Below are 14,125 nucleotides of genomic sequence, written 5' to 3' on the forward strand. Positions count from 1 at the left end.
TGTCGCAGGCTGCAAACGTCCGCCCAAGAAAGACACAAGTTTTGTTTATTATTTAAATGCTGTTAAGAACATGCCATCCGATTTAACAGTATCAGAAGGCTGGTTTATCGTTGAACCACCGAAGTAGCGACCAGCGAAACTACCAATACATATATTACGTAAGTGACCAGCCATCGTTATTCTCATTCTTTTTCTCCGAAGATATCGTGATTCTCATTATTTTTCTCCCAAGATTTACGTACGACGATCGGACATCGTTTTATTTTATTGATGTTTTTCTTTAATCGCATCGGCTCCTAATGCTTCCGAACTGTGTGTTTTGCAGGTTTCCTCCTTTTCCATCGCTTATCCTTCCTTCCCGTGTTCGCTCTATGGGTTCCCTCGTTTACAGGAGCGCGGAAGTTCAATTTCTTGAGGAGATTCAAAAACCTAGGGTAGCAGAGGGCCCATCATGTCGCCTGGGGTTCTGATCTCCAGAGGACGTCAAGATCGAGAGTGTTCCACGGCAAGAATTAGGTCGGCATTGAGACACCATGAGATCAACGCCTCTGCTTCATGAGATGTCAGTCCTTCAATTAGGAAAGATGTCTAAGCATTCGTTTTGGACGGAACGGGGTGGCCAGGTGATTTGATGTTTGTTGCTTGTGATTTGCGTCTATTTTACAATGTGACGTTGTCTTCTGATGTTGTTATGGTTGTGATACAGGTTAAAGTACACATTACCCGGAAGGACATGACCTACGAAGTGAGCTAGCACCTTGATTCGTTCCTAAATTGGGTAAGACATAGTTGATCGTCCAATAATTGATGTTGTTTGACATAGCTGCTTTATCCCCAAAAAAAATTCAGTGTCTTTGTGATTGACTCGATCAATGTTGTGCTGAGATGCTTGGAACATGATCATGTATCTTGATAATTTGCATCTGTTGAGAAGAAGGTAATGCCCTTAGGTTAAAAACAATGGTAAATACAACAGTTGTATGGAAATAGCTTATAGAAGTACTGCAATTCCATGTCCTTAGGTTGAAAATCCAATGGTAAAACATATTAAAGGTGTTATCAGATTCCTCCCCGTGGTCCAGAGCATCAAAGTTTGCTTCCTGATATCTTAAATTGGTGCGTACTTCAATTTTATTTTGCCTGAGTTATGCAGTACTTGGTGTCATTTGTAGCATTTGGTTGCAATCAGCTAGTTGCTGTTGTTTGCAATGACCTCTCTTGTTATGGATGAGTTAAAAATGAGTCTCATTGTCATTGTGAAGATACTTCTGCACATATTAAGGTAATCACTTCCTTGTTGTTGATGCTTTATTTTCTTCTTTGTCATGCCTACTTTGTTTATCAGTGGGCCCGATCAATGCAGATGCCATTGAGAGGGAAAACTCATATTTCTTTGCATTGAACTTGTTCAACTTGAAAAGGGCTCCTTTCTCATTTCTTGTACATTCACAATCCAATGCCTCTATCAAAGAATCTTGGATAAGACAAGTCTGTTGTCTTGCTCTCTTATGATTAATGCATTTGCAGATATAGTAATGTCAATCTTTGTGAAGTTAAAAGAGTCACAGTGCACTATGCATGTGACATCACAACTAAGTTTTGTTTTCTGGACCTTGTTACCCATTGTAAAATATTTAAGGAAAAACTGAACGAATTAAACTTGTTCTCATGCCACAATGGTTTGGAATTAAATTTTATGAGAATGCAAAGCACTAGACATTTTTTTGTTTATTCATGGTTCTCGGTTTGGTAGTTCATGAAAACAAAGCTTATTGTCAGATTCTGATTCCTTGATTGCAGAAGAACTTCTTTTGTTTCCGATAATGTTGACATGCATTTTTCACAGTTAATCCTGTAGACATTTGGCTTCTGTGAGCCTCCTGGGATTTGCCCAAGTTCTGTGGTGTTTATTTATTTTATCAAGGAGACTACGATGGCTTGCTTTGGTTTCGGTGCATTTCATGAAATAGGTTCATATGGCCCTGGAGTGTTAGTGATTGACAACCTTAGCAAGGCAAAATCTTGAAGAACATAGTTCTGTTGATAATGCTTCATATATCTCTTGAAAACTTTGGCATTTAAAAACTTTTAGAAAGTGTAGGTGAGCAGTAATAAATGATAAAAACTATATGTAGCTTAATAACAAAGGCTTTCACAATTAGCGTAATCAAATAAATGCATAAAAACATAGATGATGGAACAAAAAGCATATCTAGAATGTAGAAAGAACTAAATAAACAAAGAGTACTTGAGAGTATCAATGATGTTCCTGTGGGAAAATTGATAGGAATAAAATACCGTGTAGTTTACCTGAATGAGAAAGTCAAAGCGGAAGGGAACCATGGAACTGATTTGGACCAGGATCTGTTTTCTATATAATTGCATTTACTACCAAGTTTTATGAAAAAGTTTGAATTTTAAAGATGATTCTTAACTGCAGCATGATTTTGATTAGGCTTGGGCATCCGGCCGGCCTGACACCCGAAAATCTACTACGGGCCCGGTCCGATACCCGACATCCGAGCTCGGGCCCGGCCCGGTTAAATAAAAATATTTTTTAATGTGCAATATTTTTTTAAATATAAAAAAATATTTTAAATAATATATATTATTAAATAAAAATAATACAAAAAAATAAATTGGGCTGAATCAGGCCCCACCGGGCCGACCCGGGCTGAACTTTTCGGGCCTGGGCTCGATGCCCAGGCTTAATTTTGATCCTATGAGTTGTGTGTGTGTGTGTGTGAGAGAGAGAGAGAGAGAGAGAGAGAGAGGGAGAGAGAGAGTTATGTTTTTGCATAACCTATTTGCTGAGCTGATTATTTTTGGGTCCAACACTTTGTAAAAGTTGGTAGGAAGCATTCTTGATCTCCTCTAAGGGAGATGTGTATCTTCCTACATGAAGGACATGAACCCCTTCAACTATTTCAACCTGGCGTTGTCCAATAAGGGAGAGCTGGAGAGGACATGTTTTCCCTATTGTTAGGAGACAAACAAAGAACGTGATTATACAATTTTCATGTACCACTGATCCAGAGAACAATCATCTTAGCTTATGTTCAGATTTGAATATTTTCAGTAAGAGCTCTGAACTTTTGTCTATCCTTTGATCAATGGACATTTTTGTCTAACCTCTGTCAAAATTTTAATAAATTTTCAGTTGTGTTATCAACAGGCACCGTGTAGTTCAATATCTAATTCATCTAACTGGTATCTCTGCACAGCAAATTGCCATTCTCATATTGGCAAGCGAAATCCATCTTTGCCTAAAGTTTTCCATGTTAGCCTTTAGAAATGACAATTATAGATGCTTTTCTTAGATGAAATGATATAAGCACCACTGGCACATTTTCAAATGACAGAAACCCATTTAGGCAGGGATGAAAGCCTTGTCTTCTGCCTTTGCCAATATTTGCCTTCTACCTGGATATATCCTTGCTGGTGTCTGTTATTTAAATCCACAAAATTGCTTTTCTTATTCAGCTAGAAGAAAATATGTCTATGCTTATGCATATGGTCATTGGTGTTTGATAGTTGTGGAAGGCATCTCTTATTTTTTAAAGAAACCACTCATTCGGCTGATTTGACTTCAGGGATCATGGGCTGTTCATCAGCAGCATTTAAGGGTGAGGTCACCTTTCTTCTCCTTTTAGCTGGTTTGAGGAAGGGAAGTGATGCTGTATTGATGATAAACTCTTAAAGAAGCTGATCAGCTAATATTAGAAACATGTCATTGAGGTGCTGTCCAGTGGGTCTTGGACCAGGTGGTGAGGAAGGAACCAATTGAAGCGAGAAGCTCATTTAAGGCAAGACACTTTCTTTTGTTTTGTGTTCTTTCATCCAATTCTAGGATAACTATAGAGTGAAGTAAGACAATGTGTGGTCTGTGTCTGGATGCATGAAGGATATTTGACCTGTTGTAGGTGCTTGAAGAACCCCAACTTGGTGTTGAGGAAGTTCATGGGCAGAAACATGATTCATAGACAAAAGCAGACCAGGTTTGAAACTTGTCTAGCTAGGTATGGTGGTGATTTTTCTCGTACTTGTTCATGTAGCTGCATTTATAGTGAGGTACCTTGCTGCTTGAGTTTGCATAAAAATTTGTTTTGAGTTGGGATACTTTAAGAGAGAGAGAGAGAGATAAGATTGGTGAATCTTGTACTTGAGCTGTCGAGGATGGGATTCAAGTGGTCTCATTTTTGTTGTGAAGAAGTTGCTGTCCGGTCTGCTTTACCAATCTCTCTTTCATAGTTGTTGTCTAATGCGTGTGGCAGGCTTGTAAAGTTGTGGAGGGCTAAAGGTGTTCCAAAAACTGAATGAGAAGCAAACTACAGCACTTCCCGTGGTGACATGTCAGAGGCCAAAGATGGTAGGGGATTCAATATTTGCGGGTATTTGATTTTCGAAAGCATTTGTTTTGGTTCTTATCCTTATTTATTGATTGATCAAATCCAATGTTTTTGCTAGTCTTTAGAAAACAATCGCTGCATTTAATTGAGTTCTAGTCATTTGATCTTCTTGTGTAACTGACAGTAGTTTCATGTTTTATTTGTCTGTGCACAGGCTGTCTATCAAAATGCATGACAGATTAGTTTATTATCTGTTACGCTTTGAGTGGGAAGGCTTGGGATCTTATGCATCAGCACTGGGTATCGTTTTTTTCTTTTCAACGCTGACGTTTTTTGTTTTTAAATAAGTATAAATGGAAATTAATAAGAACTGTAACATTCACTATAATCCTATAAGTCATGTTGCTCTTATTGTTGTCCTATTTCCGTCTTCGCCTAAGAGTCTAATAGTCTATGCTAACTGCCGTTATCATCACAGTGGTGATTTTAAAGTCTCTCTCTTCTTATGCAAATGTTTTTTTATGTGCAGTTAATCCGATCCAGTTGTTTCTTGAGTAGATCCAAATTGAAAAACCAATAGAAGTATTTGCACCAAAAGATGTGGAGTATTTGGTGGACTATTGAAGTACAGTGACAACGAATCCATATTTCCTAAAATGCTTGGTAAGATTCTTTCCTTGTTAGATATAGGTTTTCTTCCTTACTTTGTAGCATAGTTAGAAATAACGTTTCGATGCTTTGAACTGCATGGTTTTTCTCGGATATTACACGGCGAGGTTGAAAAATAACAAAGAGAAAAATATGAAAGAAATACAGAATGTTTAGGTTCAGTACCACAGACATCCAAGACCTTAGGTATCAAACTGAGGTACATTCCTCAAAACATTTCACATCATTTTTTGCAATCGTATTATCACAATCGCGTTGCCGTAATTTCAATGGCAAAGGAAATTCAAGAATTGAAATAGGAAAAAACGTGGACTGCAACTTTTGATCAATAAATCAAATTAGAATGAGAAACTATTTAATATTAGGAAGCCCGACTATGAATAGAGAGTGCAAGTTCCTTGAGTGCGGAATTCAAAATAATAAGTGAATTTTGAGTATAGTTTATTAAACATATCAATATGTTTAAACATGAACCCCTCTAAAAATAAAAAAAAATGTGACTATATGAAAAGAAAATAGAATGAGATATAAGCGTTAATCTCAAAACAGAGGGTGAAAGAGAGGATCAGGCGCTTGAAGTGCACGCCTCATCGATGTGGGGGCGTGTGCTTCAACAAAACTGGCCTATTTTACTAGTCGGTTACGTGTGGTTATATTAAGGTATACCGGTGCGGAAAAGCACCGCTGTAGGTCTATAGCGGTGATGACCTATATCGGCGATGATGAGCACCGGTATAACTATCTATAGCGGCGCAGTCCCCCACCGCTATAAGTTGATACAGCGACGACATAAACCACCGGTATAGACATATAACGGTGGTTTTTCCAAACATGTGGGCGCGTTTGTGTTGCTTCCAGTGCCGACAAAACATGCATTTTCATGCCTCAAGGGTTCAAAACCAGTAAAGTTTTTCAGTAAGTAAGTAGAGCAACAACAATTGAGATTACTTCTAAGTTGAGATCATTTGCATCCAACTTTTTTATGTGGTTCGGTCAAATATCAGATCCAATTTGGATTTATTAACATCCCTATTTAGGACAAGGTGTTGTACTAGCCAGTAAGTAACTCCTTCAAGTTGTAGATTTGTAGTATTGTAAATTTGAAATTGACTTGGGGTTGATAAAAATTTTTGTTAATTTCATAAGCTGAAATAGTTACTAAAGCTACGTTTCTTTTGGGTTTCTTTCCTTTCGTTTTTAGTTTTTTATATGGATATGTCTATGCTTGCATTCTCTTTCCTGTTTTTTGGCTTCGTAATTGGTGAATTCCATCACTCGGTTTTGCAGCCAATCTGTTTCTTGGAGCTATATATGAGCATTCATGTAGCCAATGGAGCCGCCAAGTGTTGCTATCAAGTATTTGTTTGGGAAGATTGAAGAGGTGCTTGGGCTAGGCTGCCATTGCTTGCCTTGGTTTTTTCCCACTCATCCTGTTGGATTTCTACCATTGAGACATCGGATGTCAAGTTTGAAAACCAATACAAAGTTTCCTATTTTTCTTCATCAGTTTACCTAGTCTATATCATCATTTAACAACAATGGTTATAGTGATAAACGTTCTGCCACTACTTTTCTTTTGCATCGATGTGGTTTATAATGCTTCAATGCTTTTACTTATGAAAAAGTTGGAAAATTTCATGTAAAAATGGACCATTTTCATTGAAGTTTATTGTTGTCGGGAATTTGTTTGGTGTACTAATAGATGAATAGAAGTGCTTGATGAACTTATTTGTGCATATTTTCTCGTGATTGCTGGTGCATAAAGGGCTTATCAGGCAAAGACCTGACAAGTGTCGTGCTTCGATCTTGCTATGTTCCTCGTTTTCTTGAGAATGAGCCGATAACAACCGTGAGACATCATTGATTCCATACACTATGTTTCAATGAGCAACTCTTTTCATCATAATAATTATCAATGGGCCACTTAGTAACCAGAAACAGAAAGTTTGTAGATCTGAGCAATTAGGACCTTTCTTTGTGTTATAGAAAGTTTGTGCACAAGATGTGTACATCGGTTCAGATCTAAGTCTTTTGTTTGAGAAGCATTTTGGCATGTGTAATTACTAGTAGGTAGTTAATTTGTATTTCGTATTGGCTCCAAGTAGGATTTTGGTGGTTAGAATCAGCAATCAAACAAGTGACAATAAATAAGAGAAATAAGTAGCAATAGAGGGACATGGTTGAAATAAATCAAAGAGAAAAAAGCAGAGTATTTGTCTTTTTCAAGATAACAAAACAAATCAACGTCTCATTTGTTTGTAAAAGATATATTATCGGGAAAAATAGAAAACCTAAACACATAATTATTTAAACCACATTATCAATAAGAATAAAATGTTCGAGATAGCCTTCATTCTTTTCAACTATTATTCTCAATATTTGGGTGGACCAACAGAATATATTTCATCCTAGCGTCCATAGGAGAGCTGAAGCTCCCACAAAAATCCTAGCATGTCATTTCGTACTCGAAACCACAATTGTTGTTAAGTTTTTGTCTTTCAAAAATTATATCTTTCTTGAAAGTTTTTGCCTCGGTCCTACTTTCTTTTTTTATGAATTTTTGGTTCTTTCAATTATAATATTTAAGTAGATTAATGAAACAATATGTCATAGTGTCTTATGAATAGACATCAATCCTTATAAACAACAAGAAACTGTTGTAATTGCCAATAGTCTATTAAGTCACAAGGTATGATATCACTGATATATTTGAAACTAGATTTGTAGACTTAAGATCTATATGACCCATTAATAATAATAATAAAATTCCAATTACAGGATTGGGAAACAAATCCAAAACAAAACTAGACCAAGTGGAAAATGTGATGAGCAGTTAAAAAGTAAGTCACCCGGACTCTTCTATTTTGCTGCCTTACCCGAGTCGCATCGAGTCGGGTGCGCACCAGACATGGGTGTAGCTCCAACTCACGCCCGAGTCCAATTAAAATGCCATATTACTAAATTACTTATTGTTATGACATTTTCCTATGCAATACAATTATTCAAGTATGTTATATACATTAATAACTAAATTGTAATAACAATATATACATGCTTATTTTGTTATATATATAATCAACTAAAAAAAAAAAAACTCTTGCCGTCCCGCTGCACATGAATTTTTTGGAATGTGCCATTCTGGCACCTCGATGACATAGGTTAAAAATATGTCTCAGTCGAAGAAGGAGATGATGAAAGTTACGCCATCTTCTCTGTGTCAGAGGGAGAGGACACATGTCAGCTGAATACGCTCATGGTCCTGGCACACGAATTCCCTCAAATCAAGAGGTTGGGAGCAGGAAAGGAAGGATGGAGACCATCCATCATGCTCCCAATGGAACAAATGCTATGCCAGCATAACTGGCAACACTACCAGGACGTCGAGAACCCCAAATGTGTGTGCTGTGCACGCCACAACATGAAGAAAACTTGACTCAGCTGCCCAGATTGCAAGGTGGTCGCCTGCGGTTCCTGTCAGGAATAGCTCGATATGAATGGAAGACACTGTACGTGTGTATGCATGTCCCAAATTTTTTTTGACTCCGAGTCTTTCTAACCCTCAAATTCTATGGAATTTGATTCTCATAAAGTCAAACACATATAAATTCAGAACATCAAATTTATGTGCCTTAAGAAAATCATGGAACTTGCACTTATAAAGTAAGTTTTATAATGTTTTAATAGCTAATGGTATAAACTTTCTTGGTTTTAATATCTACTATCAACAAATGTCGCAGGCTGCAAACGTCCGCCCAAGAAAAGACACAAGTTTTGTTTATTATTTAAATGCTGTTAAGAACATGCCATCCGATTTAACAGTATCAGAAGGCTGGTTTATCGTTGAACCACCGAAGTAGCGACCAGCGAAACTACCAATACATATATTACGTAAGTGACCAGCCATCGTTATTCTCATTCTTTTTCTCCGAAGATATCGTGATTCTCATTATTTTTCTCCCAAGATTTACGTACGACGATCGGACATCGTTTTATTTTATTGATGTTTTTCTTTAATCGCATCGGCTCCTAATGCTTCCGAACTGTGTGTTTTGCAGGTTTCCTCCTTTTCCATCGCTTATCCTTCCTTCCCGTGTTCGCTCTATGGGTTCCCTCGTTTACAGGAGCGCGGAAGTTCAATTTCTTGAGGAGATTCAAAAACCTAGGGTAGCAGAGGGCCCATCATGTCGCCTGGGGTTCTGATCTCCAGAGGACGTCAAGATCGAGAGTGTTCCACGGCAAGAATTAGGTCGGCATTGAGACACCATGAGATCAACGCCTCTGCTTCATGAGATGTCAGTCCTTCAATTAGGAAAGATGTCTAAGCATTCGTTTTGGACGGAACGGGGTGGCCAGGTGATTTGATGTTTGTTGCTTGTGATTTGCGTCTATTTTACAATGTGACGTTGTCTTCTGATGTTGTTATGGTTGTGATACAGGTTAAAGTACACATTACCCGGAAGGACATGACCTACGAAGTGAGCTAGCACCTTGATTCGTTCCTAAATTGGGTAAGACATAGTTGATCGTCCAATAATTGATGTTGTTTGACATAGCTGCTTTATCCCCAAAAAAAATTCAGTGTCTTTGTGATTGACTCGATCAATGTTGTGCTGAGATGCTTGGAACATGATCATGTATCTTGATAATTTGCATCTGTTGAGAAGAAGGTAATGCCCTTAGGTTAAAAAACCAATGGTAACATACAACAGTTGTTATGGAAATAGCTTATAGAAGTACTGCAATTCCATGTTCCTTAGGTTGAAAATCCAATGGTAAAACATATTAAAGGTGTTATCAGATTCCTCCCCGTGGTCCCAGAGCATCAAAGTTTGCTTCCTGATATTCTTAAATGTGGTTGCGGTACTTCAATTTTATTTTGCCTTGAGTTATGCAGTACTTGGTGTCATTTGTAGCATTTGGTTGCAATCAGCTAGTTGCTGTTGTTTGCAATGACCTCTCTTGTTATGGATGAGTTAAAAATGAGTCTCATTGTCATTGTGAAGGATACTTCTGCACATATTAAGGGTAATCACTTCCTGTGTTGTTGATGCTTTATTTTCTTCTTTGTCATGCCTACTTTGTTTATCAGTGGGCCCGATTCAATGCAGATGCCATTTGAGAGGGAAAACTCATATTTCTTTGCATTGAACTTGTTCAACTTGAAAAGGGCTCCTTTCTCATTTCTTGTACATTCACAATCCAATGCCTCTATCAAAGAATCTTGGATAAGACAAGTCTGTTGTCTTGCTCTCTTATGATTAATGCATTTGCAGATATAGGTAATGTCAATCTTTGTGAAGTTAAAAGAGTCACAGTGCACTATGCATGTGATATCACAACTAAGTTTTTGTTTTCTGGACCTTGTTACCCATTGTAAAATATTTAAGGAAAAACTGAACGAATTAAACTTGTTCTCATGCCACAATGGTTTGGAATTAAATTTTATGAGAATGCAAAGCACTAGACATTTTTTTGTTTATTCATGGGTTCTCGGTTTGGTAGTTCATGAAAACAAAGCTTTATTGTCAGATTCTGATTCCTTGATTGCAGAAGAACTTCTTTTGTTTCCGATAATGTTGACATGCTATTTTTCACAGTTAATCCTGTAGACATGTTGGCTTCTGTGAGCCTCCTGGGATTTGCCCAAGTTCTGTGGTGTTTATTTATTTTTATCTAGGAGACTACGATGGCTTGCTTTGGTTTCGGTGCATTTCATGAAATAGGTTCATATGGCCCTGGAGTGTTAGTGATTGACAACCTTAGCAAGGCAAAATCTTGAAGAACATAGTTCTGTTGATAATGCTTCATATATCTCTTGAAAACTTTGGCATTTAAAAACTTTTAGAAAGTGTAGGTGAGCAGTAATAAATGATAAAAACTATATGTAGCTTAATAACAAAGGCTTTCACAATTAGCGTAATCAAATAAATGCATAAAAACATAGATGATGGAACAAAAAGCATATCTAGAATGTAGAAAGAACTAAATAAACAAAGAGTACTTGAGAGTATCAATGATGTTCCTGTGGGAAAATTGATAGGAATAAAATACCGTGTAGTTTACCTGAATGAGAAAGTCAAAGCGGAAGGGAACCATGGAACTGATTTGGGACCAGGATCTGTTTTCTATATAATTGCATTTACTACCAAGTTTTATGAAAAAGTTTGAATTTTAAAGATGATTCTTAACTGCAGCATGATTTTGATTAGGCTTGGGCATCCGGCCGGCCTGACACCCGAAAATCTACTACGGGCCCGGTCCGATACCCGACATCCGAGCTCGGGCCCGGCGCGGTTAAAATAAAAATATTTTTTAATGTGCAATATTTTTTTAAATATAAAAAAATATTTTAAATAATATATATTATTAAATAAAAATAATACAAAAAAATAAATTGGGCTGAATCAGGCCCCACCGGGCCGACCCGGGCTGAACTTTTCGGGCCTGGGCTCGATGCCCAGGCTTAATTTTGATCCTATGAGTTGTGTGTGTGTGTGTGTGTGAGAGAGAGAGAGAGAGAGAGAGGGAGAGAGAGAGTTATGTTTTTGCATAACCTATTTGCTGAGCTGATTATTTTTGGGCCCAACACTTTGTAAAAGTTGGTAGGAAGCATTCTTGATCTCCTCTAAGGGAGATGTGTATCTTCCTACATGAAGGACATGAACCCCTTCAACTATTTCAACCTGGCGTTGTCCAATAAGGAGAGCTGGAGAGGACATGTTTTCCCTATTGTTAGGAGACAAACAAAGAACGAGATTATACAATTTTCATGTACCACTGATCCAGAGAACAATCATCTTAGCTTATGTTCAGATTTGAATATTTTCAGTAAGAGCTCTGAACTTTTGTCTATCCTTTGATCAATGGACATTTTTTGTCTAACCTCTGTCAAAATTTTAATAAATTTTCAGTTGTGTTATCAACAGGCACCGTGTAGTTCAATATCTAATTCATCTAACTGGTATCTCTGCACAGCAAATTGCCATTCTCATATTGGCAAGCGAAATCCATCTTTGCCTAAAGTTTTCCATGTTAGCCTTTAGAAATGACAATTATAGATGCTTTTCTTAGATGAAATGATATAAGCACCACTGGCACATTTTTCAAATGACAGAAACCCATTTAGGCAGGGATGAAAGCCTTGTCTTCTGCCTTTGCCAATATTTACCTTCTACCTGGATATATCCTTGCTGGTGTCTGTTATTTAAATCCACAAAATTGCTTTTCTTATTCAGCTAGAAGAAAATATGTCTATGCTTATGCATATGGTCATTGGTGTTTGATAGTTGTGGAAGGCATCTCTTATTTTTTAAAGAAACCACTCATTCGGCTGATTTGACTTCAGGGATCATGGGCTGTTCATCAGCAGCATTTAAGGGTGAGGTCAGCCTTTCTTCTCCTTTTAGCTGGTTTGAGGAAGGGAAGTGATGCTGTATTGATGATAAACTCTTAAAGAAGCTGATCAGCTAATATTAGAAACATGTCATTGAGGTGCTGTCCAGTGGGTCTTGGACCAGGTGGTGAGGAAGGAACCAATTGAAGCGAGAAGCTCATTTAAGGCAAGACACTTTCTTTTGTTTTGTGTTCTTTCATCCAATTCTAGGATAACTATAGAGTGAAGTAAGACAATGTGTGGTCTGTGTCTGGATGCATGAAGGATATTTGACCTGTTGTAGGTGCTTGAAGAACCCCAACTTGGTGTTGAGGAAGTTCATGGGCAGAAACATGATTCATAGACAAAAGCAGACCAGGTTTGAAACTTGTCTAGCTAGGTATGGTGGTGATTTTTCTCGTACTTGTTCATGTAGCTGCATTTATAGTGAGGTACCTTGCTGCATGAGTTTGCATAAAAATTTGTTTTGAGTTGGGATACTTTAAGAGAGAGAGAGAGAGATAAGATTGGTGAATCTTGTACTTGAGCTGTCGAGGATGGGATTCAAGTGGTCTCATTTTTTGTTGTGAAGAAGTTGCTGTCCGGTCTGCTTTACCAATCTCTCTTTCATAGTTGTTGTCTAATGCGTGTGGCAGGCTTGTAAAGTTGTGGAGGGCTAAAGGTGTTCCAAAAACTGAATGAGAAGCAAACTACAGCACTTCCCGTGGTGACATGTCAGAGGCCAAAGATGGTAGGGGATTCAATATTTTGCGGGTATTTGATTTTCGAAAGCATTTGTTTTGGTTCTTATCCTTATTTATTGATGGATCAAATCCAATGTTTTTGCTAGTCTTTAGAAAACAATCGCTGCATTTAATTGAGTTCTAGTCATTTGATCTTCTTGTGTAACTGAGTAGTTTCATGTTTTATTTGCCTGTGCACAGGCTGTCTATCAAAATGCATGACAGATTAGTTTATTATGTGTTATGCTTTGAGTGGGAAGGCTTGGGATCTTATGCATCAGCACTGGGTATCGTTCTTAAGATATCTTGTGATCGACTTTTTAAACCCTTATTTGGCTGAAGCTGCAAGGTTCGTGGTCACTTAATTAGTTGTGCTGAAATTGCAAAGTTGTTATTCATTTCATTAGTTGTTTTGCTGAAGCGTCGATTCTGTTAGTTTTTCTTAGGCTTAGGCAATTTGATTACTTTTTCTCTGGTTTTGAGATCAGACCTAGTGTTAGTTAATTATTTTGTTAGTTCGAAATTCTGTATGTGAAGGTTTTATGATTATTTCAAAATTCATGCAATCATTTCTATCTATTTTCATGTGTTCTTAAATAAGGCAATTTGATTACTTTTTCTCTGCTTTTTAGATCAAAATAGTGTTGAAGTTAATTATTTTTTTAGTTCCAAAATTATGTTTATGAACATTTGATGATTGTTTCAAAACTCGTGCAAGCATTTCTCATCTATTATTATATTCTCATAAACGTATATTCAAAAATTTGTTTTCATGATCATCCAAAACTTTTATTTCCAAAAAAAAAAAAATTTGAACTTGAATAAAAAATTTGCACATTCCTTCAAGATTCTGTCATTGTTTTCAAATCTCTTGTAGAATTTTTGCACTATTCTGTAATATATTTTGAAAGCCTTTTAAAAGAAACATCAACGAGTTTTTCAAAATTGATTTTTAAATTACTTTACAAAATAAGTTGACATTTACTGAGTAA

At 37.1% G+C, this 14,125-nt stretch overlaps 2 long non-coding RNA genes across 4 annotated transcripts; both read left to right on the forward strand.

Annotated features, from left to right (window-relative positions):
- The first annotated feature begins 196 nt into the window (after window positions 1–196).
- Window positions 197–12,572, forward strand: LOC116250281 (uncharacterized). Of its 3 annotated transcripts, none has more exons than XR_007572823.1 (4): window positions 197–238; window positions 326–623; window positions 707–778; window positions 12,364–12,572. It is a non-coding gene; the product is annotated as an uncharacterized LOC116250281 (long non-coding RNA). The 3 variants fall into 3 exon arrangements; XR_007572822.1 differs by lacking the exons at window positions 326–623; window positions 707–778 and adding exons at window positions 9,074–9,371; window positions 9,455–9,526; XR_004171389.1 differs by lacking the exons at window positions 197–238; window positions 326–623; window positions 707–778 and adding exons at window positions 8,945–8,986; window positions 9,074–9,371; window positions 9,455–9,526.
- On the forward strand, window positions 3,922–6,592 carry LOC116251324 (uncharacterized). The gene is made up of 5 exons (XR_004171652.1): window positions 3,922–4,019; window positions 4,275–4,369; window positions 4,564–4,649; window positions 4,879–5,012; window positions 6,306–6,592. It is a non-coding gene; the product is annotated as an uncharacterized LOC116251324 (long non-coding RNA).
- Window positions 12,573–14,125: the final 1,553 nt, after the last annotated feature.

This window comes from Nymphaea colorata, chromosome 3 (assembly GCF_008831285.2).
Source record: "Nymphaea colorata isolate Beijing-Zhang1983 chromosome 3, ASM883128v2, whole genome shotgun sequence".
In the NCBI taxonomy this organism is placed as follows: domain Eukaryota; kingdom Viridiplantae; phylum Streptophyta; class Magnoliopsida; order Nymphaeales; family Nymphaeaceae; genus Nymphaea; species Nymphaea colorata.